The sequence below is a fragment of the Pavona decussata genome, unplaced genomic scaffold, assembly GCF_977016875.1.
Source record: "Pavona decussata unplaced genomic scaffold, jaPavDecu1.1 SCAFFOLD_272, whole genome shotgun sequence".
Classification (NCBI taxonomy): Eukaryota; Metazoa; Cnidaria; class Anthozoa; order Scleractinia; family Agariciidae; genus Pavona; species Pavona decussata.
Window position 1 is genome coordinate 602,156 of NW_028145674.1, and position 27,434 is coordinate 629,589.

General features: G+C 39.9%; 1 protein-coding gene and 1 pseudogene across 1 annotated transcript in view; both read left to right on the forward strand.

The window, feature by feature from the left end:
- LOC146455586 (uncharacterized) overlaps positions 1 to 27,434 on the forward strand; it is a 325,355-nt gene that overhangs the window by 100,101 nt on the left and 197,820 nt on the right. The window lies entirely within an intron of this gene.
- LOC146455588 (uncharacterized) lies at positions 22,342 to 27,277 on the forward strand (annotated as a pseudogene).

The window sequence follows — 27,434 nt, forward strand, 5'->3', positions numbered from 1 at the left end:
TACATTCGGAATACGCAACAACGCAAAGGGGCGCGATAGACCAGAGCGATTTGTTTTACCAAATGAGAAGTTTAGAAGAAAACCTAGACTTGCTTACAAGTCGAGCTTAGAGAGCGCGAAGCGCGATCGTCAGAGCTCGAGAGAGCGAGCGAGCGAGAGCGAGCGAGCGAGAGCGAGCGAGCGAGAGCTCGACTTGTTTCCCTTGCTGGAAATCGAATCAAGTGACGTCATTTTGGCGCGAACTTTTCAGGGTGCGAAGTTCAAACTGTCAACTCAATGCATTCTTGTCATTTCAGTCATTTCAAAGCATCTTTGGAAACGCCGACAATTGCATTGGAAAACTTTCTCAATGCGTTTCAAAACGTTGGGAATGTTTCCGAACGAAACCAAAATACGTTGAAAATCATTTAAAAATTGGGCCAACGCATTTGCAAAACATTTTTCAAACGTTGACAACGCATTTGAAGAGTGAAAGGACAAGTCATTTTTTTTATCAGCCCCGCGAAACGACAGTTTCGTACACACTGTTCATGCGAAGATTTTGTTTACATTTTGATGACTGCAGAAATTATGTCGATTCGCTTCGCGAAGATTTTTAAAATGCTTTACTTCGAATGTGCGAATAATAATAATAATACCGGCTACTGCTAGCGCTGCTACTGCAATAATAAATTTTAGAATGAAAGCACTACACAGCATGACATGCAGAGTGCTGTCTTGACGGGAAAACCTGGAAAACAACATAAAATGTATCGGCTCTAATGGGTTTTCCTATTATATACCGATCGAAATTCGGCCGTTAACTCGTTTGGGATAACGGCCGAATCCGTATCGCTTTATAACAACCGAACAAGTTAACGGCCGAAAAATGCTTGCTATATACCGAACAAAGTTGAAGCTTATCTCGTTATTATCAAAACACTCATTAAAAATGCAGCATATAACTCGGTCAGTATAAGCCACAAAATACCGATCGATCGCCTCTTGGTGTTGATGTCCGTTTAACCGGAACCAAGCAAACGGACATAACATCTTTTCTTCGGCTCGCGCCAGGTCCATTCAAAGAGAAGCAAGCGAGCGACTTTGAGAAAGTCTAAAGAAAACCCTCCCTGTCCTTAAGGCGAAAAACCTGGTCTGCCTGCAAACGCCCTAAATCGGAGGCCCTATCACCAGTGTAAAAGTCAACAACGAAAAAAGTTACGTCCCTGACTAAGAGATACTTATTGAGAGGAGAAAGCTCAGAGCCTCCCGTAATAAGGCCGCGAAGATAGGCGATTAAACGAACAAATTTGTCATAGAACAAAGGGACAGCCTGGCGAGGTCGCAAAGGCTGCTGGGCTTGCTCCTCTCTTACAAACTTGAGATATTCCTTGATGGTAGGATGTGTTAAAGGGTTGGACATCCCTGTGCGGCCTAACTTATTAAATATTGACCTAAGCTTTCCTATATACGAGTCCACAGTCCCAGCTGCTAGACGCTTTGGGCAATCACAGAACTTTCTAGAGCACGAGGGTACATGGAGTATCTGTTTTCCCGCCGAATCCTTGCTAATCAAAAACTTGACGATATCCTCTGCAGTAGCAGCAGAAAGTTTCTTAGAGGGCACCAGGGAGAAAAGAAAACTTGAGACTTGAACCTCCAACGAATCCTTCTGACGTTCATAAGGTTTATTCCTATAAGACTGTCGAAAGTCTGTAAAGCGTTTGTTAATCAAAGACATGTCCACATCGGGGCGGGTTCCCCGCTTTTCTTCACATGAAGTAGAAACACCGCAGGCTTGGCAAAAATTAGCGTCGTTGTCGTTCGGGTACGAACAGGCAGAACATCTTCGGGCAGGTTTCCACGGACGTTCAATCTATAAAACAGGAAACAGGGACAGTTTATTCAGGGCAAACACAGCGAAAAGCCTATAGATCCCACGGCAGAGGTCTAGCAGTGAAATCCGGGGAGGAGCGGGAAGGAAACTGTAAAACAGACGAATCGCCCTTTCTTCCGAGGAGAAGAGAATCGACCGATAAAGCTTGAAGAATTGCCCACCAATAGCGGCACGGATATAAACGAGGGACAATAATGGTAAAAGCGAAACGCTGGCGTTGATCCAAGAAATAACGCAAGAGCGGTCCGACAAGGACGAAAGGGGGAAAAACGTAGATGTTATACCCGATAGGTATCGGTTGTGCGAAGACATTTGTTCCTGAAGAATTAGGGGTCGGCCAAGGCGTGTAGTGAGACAAAGAATTTCCATCCCTGTCTCTGCAACAGTTGCTGTCCAGGGACATACGATCAAACGTGTCCGGACCGAATCTCGATTGAACCTGGGACCACGCAACCATGGACAAAGAACAGTCAATATCCGACAGGGCACGGGAGGGCGCGTCAGCCACATTTTCGGTAGATGGGACATACTTCAGGTGTAGAGCAAAATTTCCTGCGCGAGACATTTCTTCCACTCTTTTCATCTCTTGATTAACAAGTGAATTCCTACAACCGCCATTTTCCCAAATCGCCTGGAGTGTAACATTGTCCGTCCAGACATCGATTCGTGCGTTTCTGATTGAAGGAAAAAAGGAACTCAGAGCGTTGTAAAGCGCTCTAGCCTCAAGGACATTGATGTCACGCTCATGATCCAACCAATAATCACGGATTTGTTGGCTAGCACCATCCCTAACCAGAACTGCTCCCCAGGCCCTCTGAGAGGCGTCGGTGAATAACGTAACAGAGAGGTGATGCTCCGATCGCCAGGGCAAGTGACCAGACCAGTTGTCCAGAAAAGCCCATTCCTGAAGCTCTTGCCGTAAAGGTCCCCGTATTGGAACAACAAGCTTAGAATTTTTAGCGACGGTGGAGATAGCTTTGAAGACCTCTCGTACGTAGAGCTTACAGGCCGGAATTGCAAGGCTAAACGACAGAGCCTTCCCCGCGAAGCGCTGCAAGCTTTTTACGGGCGCTGAAGAGGATCCTAGCAGTTCTTGACGCAACGCTTTGAATTTGTCCTTCTTATCGAGAGGGACCAAAAAGGCTTGTAAAATGGAATCGGAGATAAAACCTAGGAACCTAACAGATGTGGACGGCAGTGGCGAACTCTTAGCGAGGTTGATAAAGTATCCCGCAGAAACGAGAAGCGACAACAAGATAAACGCTGCTGCTAGAGCGAGCTGGCGGCACGGCTGGGAAACTGCCAAGCTGGACGAAAATAACTGGCCCACATGTCTATCATCAATATACTGCGATACAGGTACACCCAAAGAACGCGCAGCGGAAGTGACAACAAGGCCAAAATTGTGATATAAAAACGCGGTTGCTTTCCATCCAAAAGGTAAGGTGCAAAAGGAGAAATAATAACCCCTCCAGGAAAAACTGAAGAATCCTTGGGAATCTGGGTGAATTTTGAGGTGCTGATATCCATTTTTATCATCAAACGTTGTCTGGAAATGCCCTGGAAGGACATAACGAGGTAGATCTGGGAGGTGATCCAACTTGAAAGGAAGATCGCGAGTCCATAAGTTAAGGAAGCGTTCGTCATGACAAAGACGGGGCTTAGTTGGCTCGACTGTTAAAGGAAGAACTAAGTACGGAGGGGAGCAAGCCCCGACCACACCGTGAACTTTGATAACACCCTGAGAAACCCAATCCAAAATCGTAGAGTCAATGAAGTCGCAAAACTGACGACAGCACGGCGAGTTCGGAAATACAGAAACTGGCGGAACAGCAGAATCATAACGTCTCCCTTTAAATTTTCCCTTAAAAGGACGGAAAAAATCATAAACTTTTAACTCCCTCTCGGATAATCTGAAGCAGGCTAACTTGGGGGCATGAGTACCCGGTAGAAGAAATGAGGTTTTCCCAAAAATCCACATGATTATGCAAGCTGCTTGCTTGGAACGAATCCGGGTTTCTGAAACGTAACTGTGCCAAGTTTGCGAGGGAAGGATCGCGGACCACCAGCTGAGGTGGTACGGTGGGGCCAACGAAGGATAGGGGTTCCCCGTTTATATCACACCACTTGAGGTCCGAACTAGGGAGAGCAAGGATGCGTTGCAAAGCAACCTCAAAACCCTGAAACAAACGGAGAAACGCAAATAAAAATTGGAAAAAGGAAAGGAGGCGGGACCCCTTATCCTTCGTTGACCCCAGCTCTGATCAAAGACCAGAATAAGGCACTTAGAGATACCCCCAGAATCAACGAAGAAATAAGGCAAAGGCTAAAAGGACGGGGAGACAAATACCATTTAGCGAAGTCTTTATTAAGCAAAACAGAAATGAACAAGAACAACAAAATTGGCACAGCAACAAACTAAAGTAAAACGACGTCACTGTTCAAAATATAAATTACAGCAAAGGGATAAAAGGCCTAAGGCAACCCCGATTAAAGAAAACAATCAAACGTGTTTACAAGCAACTCAAACAGCTTCAGAAATGACAATGCACAAAAAATCGCGATTCACAGCTATTCCTTAACGCCTATAAATCCCACGACCTCGTCCGCGATTACAAGCCCTCGCAAAATGCCCAGGCTAGCCGCATCTGTAGCAAATAGGCTGACTGGGGGGATAAGGGCGTTGGCGCCTGAGCTGGCGAGAGCTGGGACGGCTAAATAGCGAAGGCTCCTCACGATGTATAGCTTTAAGGAGCGCTGATGATTCCTTGGCCACCTTCGCTCTGGTTGGATCACCCAAAAGGCCCAAGAGTAAACTCTGGTGTGCAGAAGGAGAGAGAGAGTTGGATCTCCCCTTTAACTCATCTAAAATTGCGGCATAGTAGTCTGCTTTCTCATGGGCGACAGATCTGGCCGCCCGCACCAGGGCCTCTACGTGGGCGGACGCCTCCCAAGGATCATAAACCGTTCCTGGCTTCTGAAGGGCATTACGTACAGATGAAAGGGCCGCTGTGACGGTGTTAGTACCCTGTTTCTCCTCCAGAACTTTAAGTTTATCTTCCAGGAGTTTAATGCGATCATCAGCCTAAGAGAGGTCGAAAAAGGAACACCCAGGGTTAAGCGAGGGCCGAGACAAAACGCGAGTAGTCCAGATATGTCTCTTCCCAACCAGATAAACAAACGCAAACGTTAAAATATAAGCCGTCCTAACCGACCTAACGATGATCTCTTAACTAAACAAACCGGGCGGTGAACTGAACAAAAACTTCAGTGTGGAACCAAAAAGCTGTTAAGGGTTGAACGATCCCGAAACACAAAGAAAAGATCGCTTAGAGACAAACAGCCCCGGAGCCGCGCGGACAGAAATCGTAAATACGAAAGCAAAAAGAGGGTCAGCCCTTGACTGATACAGCCTAAGGTGAAACACTAAGAAAGCTAAAATTTCAAACGAAATTCTTTCCAAAAACGTAGGCGGGGTCTGAATACCTGAGGGTCTAGGACCAAACGCACAAAATCCTATAAAACAGCGGGGTCCCGGAACCACGAAACCGTACCCTAAGGAAACGGGTTCCGAACGTCTAACAATAAACACAAAACTGTGTTTCTGAGGCCAAAGGATGGTCCCGTACGGTAAACAACAAACCCTGAGACTGGCCCCCGGAGCTAATAACGGTCCCCGGACCGTAATAACAAACCGCTTACAAAGCTGCCTCCCGGAGCAAAAAATACGGTCCCGGACCGTAAAGACTAAACTCCTTTAAAGCCGGCTCCCGGAGCCAAAACGGTCCCGGACCGTTAATAACAAACTCCTTTCAAAACTGGCTCCCGGAGCTAAAGACGGTCCCGGACCGTTAATAAGAAACTCCTTTCAAAACTGGCTCCCGGAGCCAAAACGGTCCCGGACCGTTAATAACAAACTCCTTTAAAAACTAGGCTCCCGGAGCTAAAAACGGTCCCGGACCGTTAATAAGAAACTCCTTTCAAAACTGGCTCCCGGAGCCAAAGCGGTCCCGGACCGTTAATAACAAACTCCTTTCAAAACTGGCTTCCGGAGCTAAAAACGGTCCCGGACCGTTAATAAGAAACTCCTTTCAAATCTGGCTCCCGGAGCCAAAACGGTCCCGGACCGTTAATAACAATCTTCTTACAAAAACTGGCTCCCGGAGCCAAAAACGGTCCCGGACCGTTAATAACAAACTTCTTTGAAATCTGGCTCCCGGACCGTTAGTAACAATCTTCTTACAAAACTGGCTCCCGGAGCCAAAACGGTCCCGGACCGTTAATAACAATCTTCTTACAAAACTGGCTCCCGGAGCCAAAACGGTCCCGGACCGTTAATAACAAACCTCTTTGAAATCTGGCTCCCGGAGCCAAAACGGTCCCGGACCGTTAATAACAAACTTCTTTAAAATCTGGCTCCCGGACCGTAATCAATAAAAGATACATTACAACCTGGCTCCCGGAGACAAAAACCTAAGATATGCAACGGATTAAGAGCGGTTTCCGAAACGAGAGATAAAGTATGGGCTCCCGGAGCCCGCAAAACAAAACAGGCACAAACCGAAAACATAACTTAACAATACCAGAATAAAGGTCTACTCCTAAAGGTAAAACCTACGAACATAAAAAGGTCCTAAGAACTTGTAGAGATAACACCAGAGAAAACACAAGAAACAAGGGAACGAACGGTGACAAACAAGCATACCCAAGGGACACGTGGCACGTAAAAACCACCCAGATAACGAAACCGGCAAAAACAGGTAAGAATACCAAACTAACCGAAACGCCAAAGAAAAAACTATGATAAGACGGCCTACGACAGAAGACTAGCATACGAAAACAAGCCGAAACACGTACCACAAAGCGGAAGTGACAGAAAAAATACCTGATTAGGTTCCACCACGGGTTCTGCTGCCGGTCTTGGCGCAGGTTCCGCCGGAAGTTCTGGAGGCGGTTCTGGTGCTGGTGGCAACGCAGGTAAATCCCCCGCCGGCTCCGCCAAGAAGAAAGAAACCACAGTTCAAGCGAAGAAAAGAAAAAAAAAACGGGCTGGTGTTGGTTGACCGACTAGAAAAAACGAAACTCGGCCGTTCGTTTCGGCGGACGGTGCTGTGACAGAGTAAAATCAAAGCCACATGGCCTAGCTTATTAATAAGTAAAGCCCGAAATGCACTAATGCCATCCCCAGGGCCACGGAGCAATTTGAAAGGTCGTTTCATGATGCGCTAATTAATTATTCAGTGAGAGTAGTCATTTCTTGTGCTAATTATTGTTAGTTAATCTCTATTTTTTTTTTTTATAATTTGTAATTATCACACGGCATGTCTGAAAACCAGCATGCTGAGCCATTTACCGTGTTTAATTAAAGTTGATAGATTGATTGTCAAATGTAAGGGTCAGACTGAAGCATTGACTGCCTTGGCTCCTTACTTCAAAGTGTTGACAGGTTTTGATGCATTTTTAGCCATTTCAGAAGACTTAAGTTTAAAACTTTTCCGGGAAGCTTTCCCCGGATCCTCCTAGTTGACTCACGCTAACGCGTTCGCCTTAGCCCCCCCCCCCCCCCCCCCACCAACTTTAAAACCCGCTCCGCGAGTAGAATAATTGTTTTATTAAAAACACTCAAGAGAAACTGTTAGAACTTGCTGATTTTATTTTCCAAGAACAACCAGGAGACAATTTAATGGCTACTATTTCTCGGCCATGGTGTAATGGCTGTTATTAAAAACGGGATCGTTGCATTACGCAGTTCCAGGGATTTGATTGGCCTAGGGGCCATGGTATATGAGTCATTATACCATGCCCAAGAAATATTTAAAATAATTGTCTTCTGTTTATTCTTGCAAAGCGAAATCCGCAAAAGTGAGTAATATTTCTTGTTTGTTTTTTGTTAATAAAACAATTATTCCACTCGCGCATGTTGGATATGAGATGTTTATAGCCACTATCTATCATGTAATATCCACCGCGCGCAAATTGTTAAATAAAAATATTTCCTCTTTGTGGTGCATTCTCATTTTTTAAATATTTCCTTAAATTAATGGACCATTCTCTGATCATTTTTCCCTCAATTGTACTTCTTTTTGTCATACCCTCTTTCATCGGGTACATTGTTGCTGTTTTCTGCTGTGTTTCGTTTCTTGTGGTCTCTGTTGTTAATTATAAAAAAATACTGGTGGCCGTTCGACGTCATCATAGCCAACTGGGTGACAGCATTGCCTCACAGAAGATGTCAATCGTGATACGGCGAGAAAAGAAAGTGGCACTTGATATGTGGATAGTCGCCATCTTCCTTTTGGCTTCCTTTGTGCCAATTCTCCTTATGACGATCTTCGAATTGCGATTTCCTCGAGTGCACTCGTTTTGCTTCCTTGGTCTCTGGCAATACCAGTGATGAAGTCGTCCATTAACCCATTGTTTTACTGTTGGCGAAATAGCAATCTTCGAAGCGCTTTAAAATCTATGATCAGAGCTGGACCATCCTTAGAACCTCAAGCTTAAAATCTCTACCACGGGGATTAGACTTATCATATGAACTGACACTTTTATTTTGTACAAATGTCGCCCACACTCTTTTCTTCATATAGTTTTGAGTTATAGGTTGCTTTCTGGACACAAGGGCTTACTATATTGCACGGGTGGAGGGCTGACAAAAATTAAGTGTACATTTACTGAAAATTGTTGCCATTAATAATTGGCAAGCCATCGCGTCACTCAAAAACAGACCGAGTAGGGAGTTTAAGATGCAACGAGAACGTCAAAAAGTCTAGATTTAGTATTAAAGCAAAACAATAACTTTGCACCTGTATCACACTTTTTCGGTTACGTTTCTTTGATGTCACTGTATGCGAACTAAGTACTACGCCAAATTTCCTAATTTGACGTTAGAAGGAGGACGAAAACAAACGACGACCAGTTTTTCTTTCTCCTTTCAAACTTGGAACCGGGCAATAAGAATCCTACTGCAGGAGGATTTCTTCCTCTGCGACTCTCGATAGGACATATTTGTGTGGCTTTCGACAACGCGAGAAGACTAAATTGTTATGAACCGACGAAGGACATTTCAGTATTGCTATCAACGAGGGTACATCTTAGAAAACAAGTAGTTTTATTTCAACAGTTTTTTTGGCTTGAGATTGGTTGATTTCATTCCATTTTGGTTCTTATTTCCGTTTCATAAGGTAGGAGTAGGAGCGCCTTTGTTGCTGTTGTATAAAAACCAGCTGTTAACGGAGGGAACTGACAGGTAACAAACAGATTATTAAAGGTTGTGAAAAGGCAGAATTCAAGACTGAATGTTGCACATTAATTTGTTTTAATTTTATACTTTTTGTCACATTGATTTTAAACTTCCAAAAATTCTGGGGGGGGGGGAGCTCAAGCCCCCTCCCTCTCCCCCCACTATGGGCCTGATTGAACTTTACCATAAATAGGCCATTTTCGAGTTGAGTTGGGGGTAGCCATGTATTTTTCAGATATAATAAAGCTTCAATTTGAAAAGAAAAACGCCATACATTGCTTTGTGTTTCAAATATTTTACTGCTTTTTGGATTATTGTTGCTTCCTTTTATCCCTAAAAAATGTGTGTTTACCCCCAATTTTCTTTTTGGATTCCAGCAGCCCTTGCTAAAATCTGCTTTTCCTGCATAGTGATGAAACGCCCAAAAATACTTCTGTATTAAGAGGCACCGTCCTTAATTGGAACTGATTAGGAACTTTTAAGCTTATAAGATGTTTTCCAGTCGGTAAAACAGTCAGTAGAAAGTACTAAAGTTCAATGAGAAGGTTAAACAGTTTAGCTAACCAGGAAATATATAAGCAGTCAAGGAAAATCGCTAGTAACCGCCACAGAAGTGGGTAATTGCTAAATGGCCTTTCGAATGTATTATGAGTTATTGCCGGAAGCTAACAAGAGAAAATATATGTTCACAATTTCAGATCGAATAATCGCATATTAAATCAGCTTTAGGATTATACGATCCGTAGTGGTGATTGTTTACACGATAGAGATTTTTGAGAAGCCGACATTTAAAAAAAAAACCCTGGGATTTGGCTTGCGTTTATAACACTTACTAGTGTTAACAGTGGCATTTGTTTAGTGTTTGTTTTACACCAAAAAAAGAGTGTGAGTGACACCAAACGGTGTGACACACCTTGCTGTTCTGTGGACACGAAAATAGGGTAACATTACACTAGGAAGAATTTACCCTCTGACCTCAGTTTCGGTGTGTAATACTTGCAGATGTGCTTTACCTAAACCATCCTTGTGTTGTAAAGGGCACCCAGCGATTAATCTCGGTGGATATCTCTTTGGAAGGCCTTTTAATATCGCCTCAGAAATTCGGATTTGGTCTTAAAGAAAATCAACAGTTTTCTTCGGCAAAACGTGAGCTCAAAACCTCGTAACCCTGGAATGCTAATTGTTTTCCTTTTTAAAGGGCAAACATATCGTTAAAGGAAACCTCCTCTCCGACAACAAATTGACGGTAAATTGCCAGGAATAGTGTCTAAATTCTAAATTCTAGTTTAAAAGTAGAAATAACGTTCAAGTGTGCTAAAAATTAGACATGATTATCGCCTATTTTCGATTTTAAATTTTTCGGGGGCCGTCCTTTTGGATTTCATGACGTCATACGGTTGCCGCTATTGTCAGCAAGCAGATTTTCTTTCGTGTGAAACAATAGAACAACCGTATTACGTCATGAAATACAAGATGGCGGCGCCCGGGAAATTTAAAATCGAAAATAGGCGATAATCAAATTTTGTTTTGTCCTACACAGAAATATTTTTTCCATGTTTTTCATCGAAATTTAACGTTAATTTATTTCAAGATTAGAGGTTTCCTTTAAAAATACGAAAAAGGGCAGCTAATAACATTTTCATAAAGCAACAACAGCTAGTAAATTCGGGGAATGCGATTCCGTTCCTTAAAACTTTCCACACCTAAAACTTTTAGGTAAGGCATCCGAACATTTCAAACTGTATCTGAGCTTACGCAATTACGGGAAACGATCTGGGAACACAGGACAAGTCAACGTTCTTTGAAGTGTGTTCTGGTTGCGTGCTCTGTGCTGTGTAAACACTGTTTGTAGTTTTAAAATAAAATGCTAAAAAGAAACTACGACCGTGTATGCTGTTATTGAAACTCCTTATAATTTGAATGCGACTTTTAACACTTCAACGAAGACAGTAGACTCTACAATTCCCTTGAAATTTTGCTCTTCGATCCGGAGACCTGTTTGACGCGGCAGCTCAGACCACAAGTCACCAAAGCGTGATGTAAGAGTTTGTATGGTGTTAAAATTAAATCGAAAATTAGACAACAATATTCCCACAACAACCCACAAAACTTATAAACAAGTCTGAAAAAGCTTACTCGGTGTGTTTTGATGTGTTTTCAAGGCTTCCCAGTACTTCCAAACGCCATGTTGAGTGGTTTATCTCTCAGCGGCTGGTCCACGTTTATCACTGCATTATGTTAATGGAAGGTTGGAAACTTGGAGTCGAATTTGAATGAAATTTGACCTGTCATTTGAGGAGAGCACTTCGAAAACCTCGCTAAAATTTGCTTGAAACTTAAGCAGACGCTTACCTGCCTCACCACATGCCAAGCGGGATGACGTGCAGTCTTTCCGGAGCAACTATCTCTTCGTTGAAAACAAAGTTTATTTCAAATCGGGCGCCATTTTTGCCGCCGACCGAGCCGTCAGGGGGAATCCACGTAAACCTTTGACAGGCAACAAACGGGTTTACCTAAAACAAGGAATCCGGAATCCGGAATCCGGAATAAAAAAACAAAAATGAAAATTCGTCGACATGAAAATTTCAACGAAGGTTAAAGTCACTTGCCAAACAGTTTTTATAGCTCTCGAAAAATTATAATATCAGTCAGGAGCCAAGTAAAATTTTTAAAAGTTTGCTTAAGATTTCAATTGCTGCTGTTAAGCCTATGGTGTTAGTATTCTAAGGCAGTCCCTTTAAAGCGTAAAACTTTAAAACACACCAGAACGACACCTACCTATGCTTATAAAATCAAATACACGGAATCCGTAAATCAGGAAAGACTATCTTTTCTTTCTATTTTTCTTTTTCTGTGTAACTTGCCGTATGCTGATTGGCTTGGGAGTAGGGGATTTTCGTTCTTTTGGAAAAGCTAGGGGAGAGAGATGTGTACGATTGGTGGTGTTTTGACAGGTACAGTAGACAAATTAGCGCATTCACAAAGGTGACGATGGAAATATATCTTTACACGTGTCATAACATTGTGACTAACGTATATTACGGCTCAACAAATTGTTTGGGCATAAAGGTGGGAATGGGGCTTAAAATATTTAGACTTATTACCTCTAAATCAAAATCAATAGATCTACGGCTTCCAAGGTATCTGAAGTAACAGGATATAAAATAATTTGTTATCTACATCCTGCTATTGTGATTACTAAATTATGGGAAATCGTTGACAGGCTCCTGAAGTTCTTACTGTATTTCAAAAAAGGCTATCGACATAAAAACGTTTCCTTTGTACCGGCAGCTCGACACTCTTTTGTAAAAAGGTGCATAAATGAATACATGCATACATGATTGAACGTAGGAATGTATGCCGGCAGGCATGACAGAACCACGAGCGAGTGAGTGAGTGAGCAAACGAACGAAGGGAATGAATGAATGAATGAACGAACGAACGAACGATCGAACGGACGGATGAGTTGATAAATGAATAAATAACTTTGCCCGCTGTCTATCCAGGGGCTCGTTTCTCGAAAGTCCCGGTAACTTATCTGGCCCGAAATCAGATATTCAAATAAAAATCTAAAGAATAAAAGCGCGGGTCGTAGCTAACAAACAGTCCATTTTGTTTTGTTAACTGATAGTTATATCATATTATCTGCAAAACTATTGAAACCTCGAACTTGAATGTAAACAACAACAGCTTTCCGGGCCCGTTAATTATCGGGACTTTCGAGAAACGGGCCCCAGGGTCGGTGCCAATTCGAAGCTTTTTTTTTTAGATGAAATCTTAGCCACCCCCATACGGACTTGTTTCAGGACTTTTTATATTTTATTATGCAAAGACAGTGAGTCTTGCGAAGAGTTGATAAGTGATAAACGCAACACTGACTCTTTTCTCTAGTTACGTTTCATTGTCTATCTACGTGCTATGACAGGAGGAAACGTTATCGAGTAGGAAGAGGTGTGGGGTATTTAAGGGTACGTTTAAAGATTGGGAACCTTTTTTTCCAAATGAGTGGCTCAACTGCCTAAGCAATTGAAATCTGAGGGAAACTTTTGAAAATTTCGCTGGGCTCCTGACTGATATTACAATTTTCCAAAAGCTATAAAAACTGTTTCCCAAGTGACTTTAACCTTCCTTGAAATTTTCATGTTGACGAATTTTAATTTTTTATTTATTGTTATTATTATTATTATTATTATTATTATTATTATTATTATTATTATTATTATTATTATCATTATTATTATTATTATTATTATTATTCCAGGTTCCATGTTTTAGGTAAACCCCGCAATAAACTACACACAGCCCCTTGCATGGTGACCTGTGTCACATCACGCTTTGGTGACTTGTGCATTCTCGTCCCCAGAGCCTCCTGTCCCTCTTAGCCGGCGGGGCCTTCGTCCTCGTGCCCAGCCTCCAGCGGCTAAGAGGACCAGGCGGCTCTGGGGACGAGAATGTGACTTGTGGTCTCAGGGCTTTTCCCATGTTAATTTGTAGGTTTTCAAGAAAAAGCCCAAGGAATGAGTTTGTGCAAGTCTAGAGAGTGTGTATTTTTTGTGTTGCAAGTACAGTGCTGGAAGTTGGAGTTATAATTGCAACCTCGTTCCCAGGGCCTCTCCTCTACACTTCCCAGGGAGCGAGAGAGGAGAGACCCTGGGAACGAGGTTGTTATAATTGGGGCTATGCCGATAGGTGGTTTGCATTGCCGCCATGTTGGGAGACAAAACAAAAGAAATTTTTGTTGACAAAGTTTGGATAAAAATGGAAGTAAATACTTGTTTCATTCATATCTCAGAGTGCCCTTGGACATTTACTTAAAATTCTTATTTGTTAACGTGTGCTAATTTGAACTGGATTTCAAGAACTGATAACGGGGTTGTCGAAATACCTTTCAATCAAGTTTTTTTTGGTGAGTTCAAAATAGAAAAAAAATTTAAAATTGAATGGTTTGCCGAAAAATATGTCCACGAGAGGAAAACTTCCCTTCGATGCAGCAAATGACGCCGCTTTGTGAAAAGGCTGTTAAATCCCCTTAAAATTAAACAAGTAAACAGCATCAGTTGAAAACGTTGCAAAACTATAATTCCATGGATTTAACTGTGCGCAGCCTGTTTTCCTCACAAAACAACTTGATAGCTATCAATGAATACACGTTTCAAGAAAAATGAATGGTTGCTTGGATTTTATTTCGAAGTCTTCTTAGAGGTGCAGCGTATTTTCTTATTTAAAGAAGAAACGGCGGTAGATATCCTGAGTCTACAACCTAGAAAAATAAACGAGGACGCTCAATTGGCTTTTTCTCCTCGTACCGCTCATGGCGCATTGATGTTGATTAAAAAGAGGATATTTTCCAGCACAGAGGACAATCCTGATTCTACAACCTAGAAAAATAAACGAGGACGCTCAATTGGCTTTTTCTCCTCGTACCGCTCATGGCGCATTGATATTGATTAAAAAGAGGATATTTTCCAGCACAGAGGACAAAGAAAGTGCTTGCAGTCGGTTTAATTGGCTGAAATCGCTTCCCTCGGTTTAGTGTCTAGCTGTACCAATTATTCAAACGCCACACTTTTTGTCTCTTGTTACCAATAAAAGGTTTTTGGTGCTACTACTAAGGTGAGTTTTAGGGAAGCGAAATTTGTTTTATCACTTGAGCTACCGGTTCTTTGTACACTTATAAGATCCCTTGATACTTGATAAGACGAATGGAAATTGCTCGCACAATTTTCTTTTTTCCATTAAATGCACACAAGATCGCAAGAATGCTTGCTAAGTGTTCTGACTTTTCTAGTTCTATGTTGTCTTGGAGGTTTGATAATTTATTAGTCATATTTTGTCGCGGTAACACAGCATTTAGGTCACAAAATGTGTGAGACCCTCGCCGATAGCGATGGTTCTTAAGCCGGAACGTCTTTGGCTGAGTCAAGGAAGCACTCGGCAGCCAAGTAGGTTGTAAGATGGATCATAACTTAACGAGTTTTTATTTCAGCCTTTGTTCATAACTTTTCCACAGATGGTAATGTTTACTGAGGGAACGGCTTAAAATGTACGCTAGTAAGGAGATTCAAATACACCGCGATTCTCGAAACCAACGTGAAAATTAAGTCAAGGTACGTTGAAGTTCCCACCTAACTGGTATCAAAAGTAAACTCGCGTGAGAAAGACTACCTTCTTAAATCCGTTCTCTTTCCCGATTAGACAAAATAAATTGCGCAACTGCTCGATTGTTAGACAATATTTTTTCGTAGTAACTCACCTTCTTGTCCGTCGTTTCTCTTCAAGGTATTCGTGACCAATGGTATAATTTCATGAAAACAAAAATTTGTTAACGTGTGCTAATTTGAACTGGATTTCAAGAACTGATAACGGGGTTGTCGAAATACCTTTCAATCAAGTTTTTTTTGGTGAGTTCAAAATAGAAAAAAAATTTAAAATTGAATGGTTTGCCGAAAAATATGTCCACGAGAGGAAAACTTCCCTTCGATGCAGCAAATGACGCCGCTTTGTGAAAAGGCTGTTAAATCCCCTTAAAATTAAACAAGTAAACAGCATCAGTTGAAAACGTTGCAAAACTATAATTCCATGGATTTAACTGTGCGCAGCCTGTTTTCCTCGCAAAACAACTTGATAGCTATCAATGAATACGCGTTTCAAGAAAAATGAACGGTTGCTTGGATTTTATTTCGAAGTCTTCTTAGAGGTGCAGCGTATTTTCTTATTTAAAGAACAAACGGCGGTAGATATCCTGAGTCTTCAACCTTGAAAAATAAACGAGGCTTTTCTCCTCGTACCGCTCATGGCGCATTGATATTGATTAAGAAGAGGATATTTTCCAGCACACAGGACAAAGAAAGTGCTTGCAGTCGGTTTAATTGTGAGAAATCGCTTCCCTCGGTTTAGTGTCTAGCTGTACCAATAATTTAAACGCCACACACTTTGTCTCTTGTTACCAACCAAAGGTTTTTGGTGCTACCATTGAGGCGAGTTTCAGGGAAGCGAAACTTGTTTTATCACTTGAGCTACGTTCTTTGTATAGAGCTGCTTCGACAAAGGTTGTGCAAAAAAGCGTAAAAGGGTACGCGACAATGCCGAAAGGTATAGTTAGGGAAATACCCAATAACCGAGCCGCTCTCAGTAGATTGGCATGTTATCGAAACGTTTATGGATTAATTTTGTTTTAAAGATTCATGATTCGGTAAAACGATAATTATTCAAATCAACGACTGAGTTGAGATCTTATGCTCGGAGGATTGTCAATATTATTGAAATCAATTGTCGCAAGGGAGTCAAGTAAATAAGACTCCAATACGTTTATCAGTGATTCTTCAATGCGTTGAGTATTTTGGCTGAAGTTTAAAATGAAATAAAGGTTATTTCAATACTATACTTGTGTATGTAGACTGATTTTAATATAAGAGTTAACTGCTTTTTTCGTTGTTTTCTTTTATGATAATCCACTAATATTTTTCTCAAAAGTTTTGAAGCATTTATTCCCATGTTGTAACTAAAAGTTATGTACATGTAAACCCCCTAGATGAGAGGATTTTGATGCCGTGTGAGGCTTGCACATGACAATCCACACCTTTGGCGAATCCCGCGTATCTCTCTCCGCAAATTTCAAGAGAAAAAACAACATTTTTTCAGTCCAAAACGAGACGTTAACATCAATGTGCTTCTGACAATCAGCCAGTGTGTAATTCTTCGAACTAGTTAAATTGGCTCGGTGATATTTTATTCCTGTTTGGAAATTGCTTTGTACGGCTAAAATTTGCTACCTGGCTCGCGTGCTCCGGGCTTTAAAGGTCGAGTTTTAAATTACGCCTCCAGCGTTTAAGCGAGAAAATACGTATATTGCCTACTGTCGGAGGTCTCCTGCTGTAACAATTCAAAACGAAAGGTAGATTTCATTATAGAAGGTTGCCATGCACTGGCATGACCGTTTAAACTAAGAAAATTTGGCCCTTTCTAGAGGTTGGAACTCAGGCACTGATAACCGTACAGCCCTTCAATTGCTAAGCATTTTGCGGGATGGATAAATTCGCGATCGCTAACGGGCAACCAGATTCAGTAGGTCTTTCTTGGTATTGAAAGTTTTCAAATGAATCGGTTGATTTGTGTTTGATTCTGAAAGTTGGTGTATCGAGGGTTATAAATCTAATACCTCATGGGAGAATTTGACGCTTGAGTATGAAAGGAACTGCTAACGCAGAAGAATAAATAAAGCGGAATATTGTTTTTCCGACCTAGGCTGAATATTCTTATTTTGTGCCGATGTTAGGCTGAAAATATTCTTTTCAATGTTCTTAGATTATAGCGTATGACATTTTCGTTTTAGAATGTATTGGGATATCTAAGTGTTTGGTGTCCGGATCTGTATCGAACTGTCATTAGCATCAAACATTTGGCTAGTGCAAGTTTTTATCGGTTTATTTGCTAGTCTCATTTTGCCGTTTAGAGATTGAAAGGAAGAATTTTATACGGTTTAGTTTACAGCACACAAAATTGTACTCTTTTCAAAATCTCAGCCACGGGTTATTTCTTGAAATTTCGCAAATTTCAGCCTCGCTATTCTTAAAAATTAAATTCTTATAAAAAAGGGTAATTGCAATAATTCCTTTGAACTTTGGTGTCAGTGGAAAAAAAAAAAACCTGCCAAAAATTACTCAAATACACCTGTGATTAATATTCACCGGCCTACCTCCAATATCGGGCAAAAATTTGGTGTTTTAAGAAAACAAATATATCTCAGTTATTCTAGCCTTTGTTGATTATTCTATCAAGCTCGTCACCTCCGCCGTTGGGATCAGTCTGCCGTCAGTATTTTGTATTTTCTACCTCGAATAGATGCCTGTGGGCCTTCAAGGTCGTATTTTCGTAACAACGCCCCCAACATTTAATCAAGCCGTGAAAATAAGGAGATGGACGTCGGCCAGAGATGCCCTCCTTCAAGGATAGTGGATTGTTCTGTGAAAACTGTTTCCTTGGTGAAATTGCAACGTTGACATTCGCATACAATTTTAATTAAAATACTGAACACATCTGTAACACGCCTGTAGAAAAATTATCATCAATTTTCAGTAGCCAGGGTTGCGTGTAAGGTGCGATATTTAGTAATTATTTTATAACTCTCCGCCGATTTTAACAATTTTCTGAAATGAGCGTGCATTACGGTTGAAAAAACCTGAAGCTACCAGTGATGGTAACAGAATGATTGCTAGCAAATAACGACAAGCTGACTACTTTTTATGATTTTATTTATACTCTGATTTGATTAAACACGTAAGACCTAAAAAGCTTTGAATTCGGCGCGCTCTGATCTAAGGGCAAAGTCATGCGCATGCATTAGACGAAGAAGCGAAGTTTTGCGAGGACATCGTAAAGTCCACTGCATGAGCGAACAAGTCACACGAGATGCAGCTTCTACCTCGTCTATAATATCTTCAGTCTGCAGTATTTTTTAGCTTAAAGCATAATTTTACTCGGATTAAGACTCAGGGTTGATATTTAGAGCTCTTCTTCAGGGGGTAGAAGTCTTAAAGAGGCCGTATAAAGTAGGTCTTAGGGATGATTTGTGGTCGGGCAGGGTGTCATCGTTGGGCAAATGCTGCTTTTTTATTGTTCAAAATGGCCTTATAGCGTCTCCCGTTCAAATGTCTTGCTCAACGTCTGAGACTTGAAGTAAAATGGCGAGGAAGAGCAGGACTTGACGAATATTATCTTTTCACATGTTTTCAAAGAGTGCATGTGAGTTTGAAAAGCTATTCGATTATTTTGCTCCCTTATAACTGTAGCGATCGATGTCAGGCTTGCGATCAATTCCTCGTCGGATTTCCGATTAAGTTGTGTTATAGCATCAGCCAAATGTTGGATCATCGTGATTCGCATCCAGCATTAATATAGTATGAAGATGAAAAATAGATTTAAAACGCTCTCTTGTTTTGATTAAGACGATTCTGTTGTAGAAAGCTGTCAGTTATTGCCCACTTATCACACTTGTTTACATGTTTCATTTCAGTGCAGATATCTCTTTCTTAAAAGAAAACTAAGTCACATCTTTCTCTTTTATACTATTCCTTGACCTTGCTTTCTTGTGATGAGCCCTTAAATTGAAGTCTTGTTAATATGTTATCGACTATCATATTCCTTCAGTCCTCTTTAAAGTCTCAAAATGTGCCCAGTTTCTGGGAGTATGTTAATTCTTGTAAACTGAATCCACTCATAAATCGGTCTTAAATTAAAAATGTAACTGCGGAAGTGCTACGCTCCAACCTCCTTTTGTCCTTGAATCAACAAATCAGTTTTACAAGAGAATTATGGTTGAACTGATATTAACAATGGAAAAATGAATTGCTTTGGTAGGGAATTGACTGCTTACTTTTACGTAAACGGTTACTGGATCGCCCAACAAGACTTGAGTTTGTACTGGCCGCCAAAAACTTGTTTTTACTGTGTAAACTGAAGAAATTGCAAAGTACTTGCAAAGTACAAGTGGACCCACACGAACCGCTCTCAGTAGATTGGCATGTTATCGAAACGTTTATGGATTAATTTTGTGTGAAAGGTTCATGATTCGGAAAAGGATATATAATTATTCAAATCAACGACTGATTTGAGATCTTATGCTCGGAGGATTGTCAATATTATTGAGATCATTTGTCGCAAGGGAGTCAAGTAAATAAGAGTCGAATTCGTTTATCGGTGATTCTTCACTGAATGCGTTGAGTATTTTGGCTGAAGTTTAAAATGGAATAAAGGTTATTTCAATACTCTACTTGTGTATGTAGACTGATTTTAATATAAGAGTTAACTGCTTCTTTCGTGGTTTTCTTTTATGATAATCCACTAATATTTTTCACAGTAGTTTGTAGCATTTATTCCCATGTTGTAACTAAAGCTTATGTATATGTAAACCCCCTAGATGAGAGGATTGTGATGCCGTGTGCGGCTTGCACGTGACAGTCCAAACTTTTGGCGAATCCCGCGTATCTCCCTCCGCAAATTTCAAGAGAAAAAACGACATTTTTTTCAGTCCAAAACGAGAAGTTAACATGAATATGCTTCTGACAATCAGCCAGTGTGCAATTCTTCGAGCTAGTTAAATTGGCTCGGTGATATTTTAGTCCTGTTTGGAAATTGCTTTGTACGGCTAAAATTTGCTACCTGCCTCGCGTACTCCGGGCCTTCAAGGTCGAGTTTTAAATTACGCCTCCAGCGTTTAATCAAGAAAATACTTACTATATTGCCTTTAGTCGGAGGTCTCCTGCTGTAACAATTCAAAACGAAAGGTAGATTTCATTACAAAAGGTTGCCATGCACTGGAATGACCGTTTAAACTAAGAAAATCTGGCCCTTTCTAGAGGTTGAAACTCAGGCACTGATAACCGTAGAGCCCTTTAATTGCCGAGCATTTTGCGGGATAGATAAATTCGCGATCGCTAATGGGCAACCAGATTCAGTAGGTCTTTCTTGGTATTGAAAGTTTTTAAATGAATCGGTTGAGTCGCGTTTGATTCTAAAAGTTGGAGATTCGAGGGTTATAAATCTTATCTCATGGGAGAATTTGACGCCTGAGTATGAAAGGAACGAGCATTTTGCGGGATGGATAAATTCTTGTGGCATTTTTCATGTGGAAATAGAATAATGGAAAATTGGACAATATCTATGCCATTTTTCTAATTTTTTCATTTTTTTGAACAAAATGAAAAAAAAAATGAAAAAATGGTGTGGCTAAATATTCTTTTTTTCATTTTTCTGTTTTTCTATTTTTGGGGGAAAAACGGAAAAAATAGAAAAATGATCTAGGACTCTGAGATTACTTTATTTTTCTCACTTTTTAACAATAACAAAAAAATAATAAAGAAGCAAAATAGTTTTTGAGCCGTTAACAGTATTTTTGTATTTTTGAATTTAACGTCAAATCTAGAAAAATGGAAAAATGATCGATTTTTCTGACCATTTTCTTTTTTTCTATTTTATTCTGTACTTTAAAATACGTAAATATGATAAGGATAAGTAATATTTCCTTTTACCGTTTTCGTTAGAAAAATCAAAAATTAGATTGGCCGAAGTGTGCACGGACCAAAGTGCTGAAGTAGAAGATAAATAGACTGATAACAATTACCATGTAGCTAAAAATGCAGTTAATCATTGACTAAAGCAATTATAGAAGTGTATTAAATTTTGCGTGTTTAATTTTCGTGGATCCTAATTTTAGCGAGTCTTTAATTTCTTCATTTTTTACAAATCGCGAAATTAAAGTCTCGCGAAAATTAGTACGAATAAGGTAAACGTCAACTGTATTTCAGCATTTCGCCAGCAAGTCCTAGCAGAAAGTAGCCGCGCATCGGAGTGAACAGCACAGGGGCACGTGCTTATCCCGTGTTTTAATGAAGTGCAACTTGTGAATTAGGATTGACGCAGGTTCGACGTTTGCTACCACGGTCCGTGCACACTTCGGCCAATCTAATTTTTGATTTTTCCAACCAAAACGGAAAAAGGAAATATTACTTATCCTTATCATATTTACATATTTTAAAGCACAGAATAAAAAAGAAAATAAATAAAATGGTCAGGAAAATAGATCATTTTTCCATTTTTCTAATTTTGACGTTAAATTCAAAAATACAAAAAATACTGTTAACGGCTAAAAACTATTTTGCTTCTTTATAATTTTTTTTGTTATTGTTGAAAAGTGAGGAAAATAAAGTAATCTCCGAGTCCTAGATAATTTTTCTATTTTTTCCGTTTTTCCCCAAAAAACAGAAAAATAGAAAAATGAAAAAAGGATATTTATTCACACCATTTTTTCATTTTTTTCATTTTGTTCAAAAAATGAAAAAATAGAAAAATGGCATAGATATCATCCAATTTTCCATTATTTTATTTCCACATGAAAAATTGACAAAAGTTAAAAAAATATCTTATCATTTTTTAAATTTGTTATATTTTGACTTGAAATATACACAAAAAATTAAATATATTTAAAAATATATTTTTTTAGGTACTGTTTAAAGCGACAATTTTAACAGTGGTCCTTTAAATCTTATACATATATTATTGTCACGAGTGTTTTCCAATCGCCAGCAAATAACAAGACAACCTTTGATGTAACTTTTTTTTTAAATTACCAAATACATTTATGAAGCAAATGTTTCGTCAAAACATTTTCCTGGCGTCGGGGCAAAGGGCCTGGGAATGCCTTACACTCTTGGCGGGAAACCTTGAAAAGATGGCGGGCATTGAAGAGGTTGTAACTGTTCGTTATGTAAGAGGGCTTGTTGAAGAGCAAGAAAAAACACATAGAGAAGTAAGTGACATTTTAAGGCAAGAGCATCCTGGAGTTCATGGACTATCCGAGAGAAGTGTCCGGCGGTACTGTGCTACGAATGGGATACGACGTCATGATTCGCATTTAACTCGTGGCGCTGTCGATGAGGTGGTGGCTTCTGCAGCTGCTGAGGCGAGGATACATGTAGCATTTTTCTATAATATTGGATTCGTAAGCTATACGATATCCTTCCTTGTAGCAAACCTTAAGTTGTGAACTTGTTGTTGTATTGTTCACCTATGTAGCGCCATTTGAGGCGTCACGCAACGTTCATCGCTAAATGGACAAGGAATGCGTTACTTTCTTGCTCCCAATTCTGGAACTCCTTGCCCTAGCATACCGTATTAGGCGGGGCCGATTTTTTTTTTTCTCGCACAAAAAGAGGGCGATTATTGGATTCGTAAGCTATTCGATATCCTTCGTTGTAGCAAACCTTACGTTGTTGTATTGTTGTTGTATTTTTCACCCATGTAGCGTCATTTGAGGCGTCACGCAACGTCATGTCAACGTCAATGTCAACGTAATCATGGGACGGCTATTATTTGAGGAAATACGTTATTAGAACACCAAAAACCACGCTACATTTAAATATTGACTTAAGACTTTCTTCTCATGTATGAAGGAATGTTGAGTGAGTTTAATGATTAAATGGCCAATTCAATATATTTTTTATACTTAGACAAAGTTTTTTAATCGTAAAGGTTGGTGCTACATACGGAAGAAAGATGATGACTGGCCACATAAAGCATTACACAGGCTTGCGACTGAGAGTAAACAGAGTGGGCCAGGCACTCAAACGTCTTAATCCTCGCCAGCACCATGAACGACAGACATCAATCACCCGCCACTTAAACCCTGTTCCATATTATGCCGAATATTTTGGACACAAGCTCCATCTTGATCAAAACGAAAAGCTTATTCGTTATGGCGTGACAGAGGTTATAGCAGTAGATGGCTATAGTTCCTTTATAACTGCTACATCGGTAATGCCATTGAAAAATAATATCACCATCTACAGGGATGTGTTCAGGTTAGCTCTGATATGAAATATATATTATTTGCACATTTTGCAGGTTTAAAAATCCTCAAAACTTCTCACTTGAATTAAAAGGTACAATTTAATGATACTTGTCATCCACTTGTTCTATTATTAGGGAAACCATACTACGTCATGGTTTGTTCGACCAAGTGAGAGTGGACCATGGAAGGGAATTTTATTTAGTGCTGACGGTTCAGGATCACCTAAAGGAGTTACGGAATAATACATCTAGACAGCCGTACATACAAACGCAGTCAAAGCAGGTACGTGGTAATAAAGAGGGGAGGAGAAATGAACCAGTTATTTTCCAAAGTGATCCGTGGACGTGGACCTGAAAAATTTTTTTTACGGTTTTTCTGAAATAAGGTGTTAAAGAAAATATAACTCCTTAAGAACAGGTTGAAAACCTGACAGGCTGCAAGTACTCCGCCATGCATCCCTCTTTCCATACTTAAACGGCAACTGATTCTGCATTCTCATCCCCAGAGCTTCCTGGAGGGCTATTAAAACTGGTCAATACTAAGGATATCGTACGTTCTTACAAATAATTTGTAAAATAACAGGTGCTCCATCGAACTGGTCCCTGTTGTTCAAAGAGCGGATAGCTTTATCCACTGGATAACTCGCTATCCAGCGGGGGGAATATACTCCAACTAATGCTTTTGGCAAGTTTTCCACACAATACCATTCTTAAACTGACATATGCTTCTAATCTATTCACAAGTTATAGGACTATCGAGAAAATCTTGCACACATTTTATCTGCTGGATAGCGAACTATCCAGTGGATAAAATTATCCGCCCTTTGAACAACTGGGGCCTGGACAACAGCTATCTATCTAACGGGCGCTTACATCCAGCGGTTATTCGTTATTATTAAAAACTGAATCATTGTATAATGCAATTCGAGGGATTTGATTGGCTTAGCGGCCATGGTATATGAGCAATTATACCATGGCCGAGAAATAGCGACCATTAAATTGTCTGCTGGTTATTCTTGCACAGCAAAATCAGTAAGATCTAGCAATATTTCTTGATTGTTTTTAATAAAACAATTATTCCACTTGCGCTTGTTGGATATGAGATGATTATAGCCAACTCGGCGCTACGCGCCTAGTTGGCTATCTATCATCTCATATCCAACGCGCGCTCGTGGAATAATTGTTAAATAGAGCTTCCCGCCCGCCATCTTGGTATTTGCTGCAATGCGAGGCATCACAATTTGTAGAAGCTGAAATGTCTGACGAGAGAAATGAAAATGATACAGATATTGACCCTATTTAGGCTACCATAGCCACTGAGGCAACTCTTAATAGTCCTGTAAGAGCTTCAATTTCTAGAAAACGCAAAATTCGGTCAATGAAGGTAAATATAAACAACGAGGAAGCGGTAGCTCAACTTCGTCCTCGGGGAAAGGAAACCCAACATGCGGTTCGAATCGCGTGAAAGACTATGCAAAACAACATTTCGCAGTGGTGAGTTAAATTACACATACAACTACATGTTTGGAGTAGTAATCTAGAACAAAATGACGCTCAAAAGTAAGCAACTTTTCTAAATTTGGTTGGCAACTTTTAAATTTTTTAGCAACTTTAGAGCAACTTTTGGGTGTATTGTCAAGCAACTTTTGCTGGATTTACTAGCACAATCTATTCATGCCTATTGGCGGAGTCTGGTGTTGATTAGTATTTGTTTTACTATTATAATTCTTAATTAAAGAACCATGCTGTGGAACGGCTCTGGGTAGAGGTTAACTGTCGCACAAACTATCCTATAAAGAGAGCACTGGTTCAAATGGAAAACGATGGTGTCATTGATATAGAGGATGAAGTAACAAAGTTCTGTGTCTCTTGGGTGGCGAACAAAGTAGTGCAAGTAGGACTAAGCTACATGGTCAACTCATGGAATTCGCACCCCATTCCAGGTAAGGAGTCCTAATCGAAAAAAAAATATATAGCAAAAATAAAAAGTCATCGTACAGCATCAAACTGAAAGTTCTAGAGTCTGTGGTCACCGAGCGTGACTTGGGAGTCTTTGTCGCTAACGACCTCACATGGAGCAAACAAGTGTTTGAGCAGTCGTGTTGCGCAAATAAGCTGTTAGGCTACATTAGACTTAATACAGGATTAATACGAAGCACTGACGTTAGGCGATCGGTCTATCTCACTTTAGTTAGACCTCTTTTTTGGCTATGCAATCCAAATTTGGGCTTCTCAGTCTATCGAACTAATTATAAGAAAGGGCACAGAGACGTGCCACTAAATATATTCTCAAATTGCCTTTTTCCTGTAGGATTTCTTTCGTGGATAGACTTAAATCTTTGGATCTGCTTCCATTAACATTCTAGCACGAGTATCTAGATATGGTGTTTTTTTTTTCTTTTTTTTTTCAAAAACATTCATGGTCTATTATCGGTAGATCCATCAATTATTCTTAGAGCTTGCATCACGAGGCCTACTAGATCTTCATCTAGTGTTGTTATTAAATTTGAGGAGCCTAAATGTAAGACAGTAACTTATCAAAAGTCCTACATCATCAGATTCATACGCGTCTGGAACGTTGTTGCTGATGAACTAAACCTGCGCATAAACGTCCTGAATGATTTTAATAATAATAATAATAATAATAATAATAATAATAAATAATAATAATAATAATAATAAATAATAATAATAATAAACAGGCAATGACAACAGGCAATACTGACTGTGAAAATGCCCGCACTTTTAAGTGTCTGTCTGTCTCAAATTTAATAAGTGTCGAAATCTTGCCCAGCCTGTCTCGTGTTGCTTTTAATTTTGTGATTATTTTAATTATTCTTATTTATTTATTTTTTAATTTTCTGGGCCCGCAGTAACTGACTCGCGCTGTTGCAAATTCCCTGCCACTTTTTCTTTGTTATTTTGTTTGATTACCACTATGTATATATGTTGGCGAAGCTAATAAAATAGAATAAAATAAAATAAAATGTTAGGAATATTGAAAACAGACTAAAATATATAATGTTGCATTGGATGAAACGGATTTTCGCTAACGGCTCAGCTATTGCTGTAAGTCGTTCGACTATTTCCTTCGGTTGGCAAGTGAGTTGCCAAGCGATAACCCATTGAAAAACGGGATTTTTTTGTAACCCGCGTGGGGAATTCTCCCTAAATTGAATTAAGGATAACCCTTCTAGATTAGTCAGACTTTTTTTTTCAAAAAGTAGAATAGAAACGTGAATGAGATTATCTATAGATCTCTAACCGCACAGACTTCCCTTAAACGCAGACTGCTAATTTATGTATCTCGACAGTTTAGTCCAGACAAATAGTCGCTCATGCAGATCTGTAACTGACACAATCTTGCTATAAAATTTTGCAGGTAAAGGTCTTCCACTACAACGACGATGTACTGACAATAAGGCCTCCAGTTGACGGCAATGTAGTACCAACAGTCGAAGCAGCTGTGCAGATGTTTCGCGGCGATTTGACTCAAGAACACTCCTTTGGAAGGGATCCTTTGGCGGCCGATATTTCAAAAGCTGATGCCAGAGAAAGAGAGTTCACAAAGTACTTCCCGAGTTTCAAAGTATTGTTTAATGAAATTGCCAATACGAACTATAACCCTTTCCAAGATGCTGTACTGTACTTTTTGAGGCTCACGGATTATCTCGCTCGCACTTGAAGTTATAGATCGTTTCTTCAATACATTTTGAAAGTTCGTTTGAATAGAGAATTGAATAGAGCTCCAAATAATCGATATGGACGTTATCTATAGACTGAACATCTTTGACCTCAGTTTTGAAAAAAAAAAACATTTTTTTTTCACCGTTCAAATTTAAAGAGTAGCATATAATTTAATAATAATAATAATAATAATAATAATAATAATTTGAGGATATCTACGTCAACAACATCACTAACAATATAAGTTCATTCCACTTCAGAAGTAGTTATTAAACAGGAAGCTTTAAT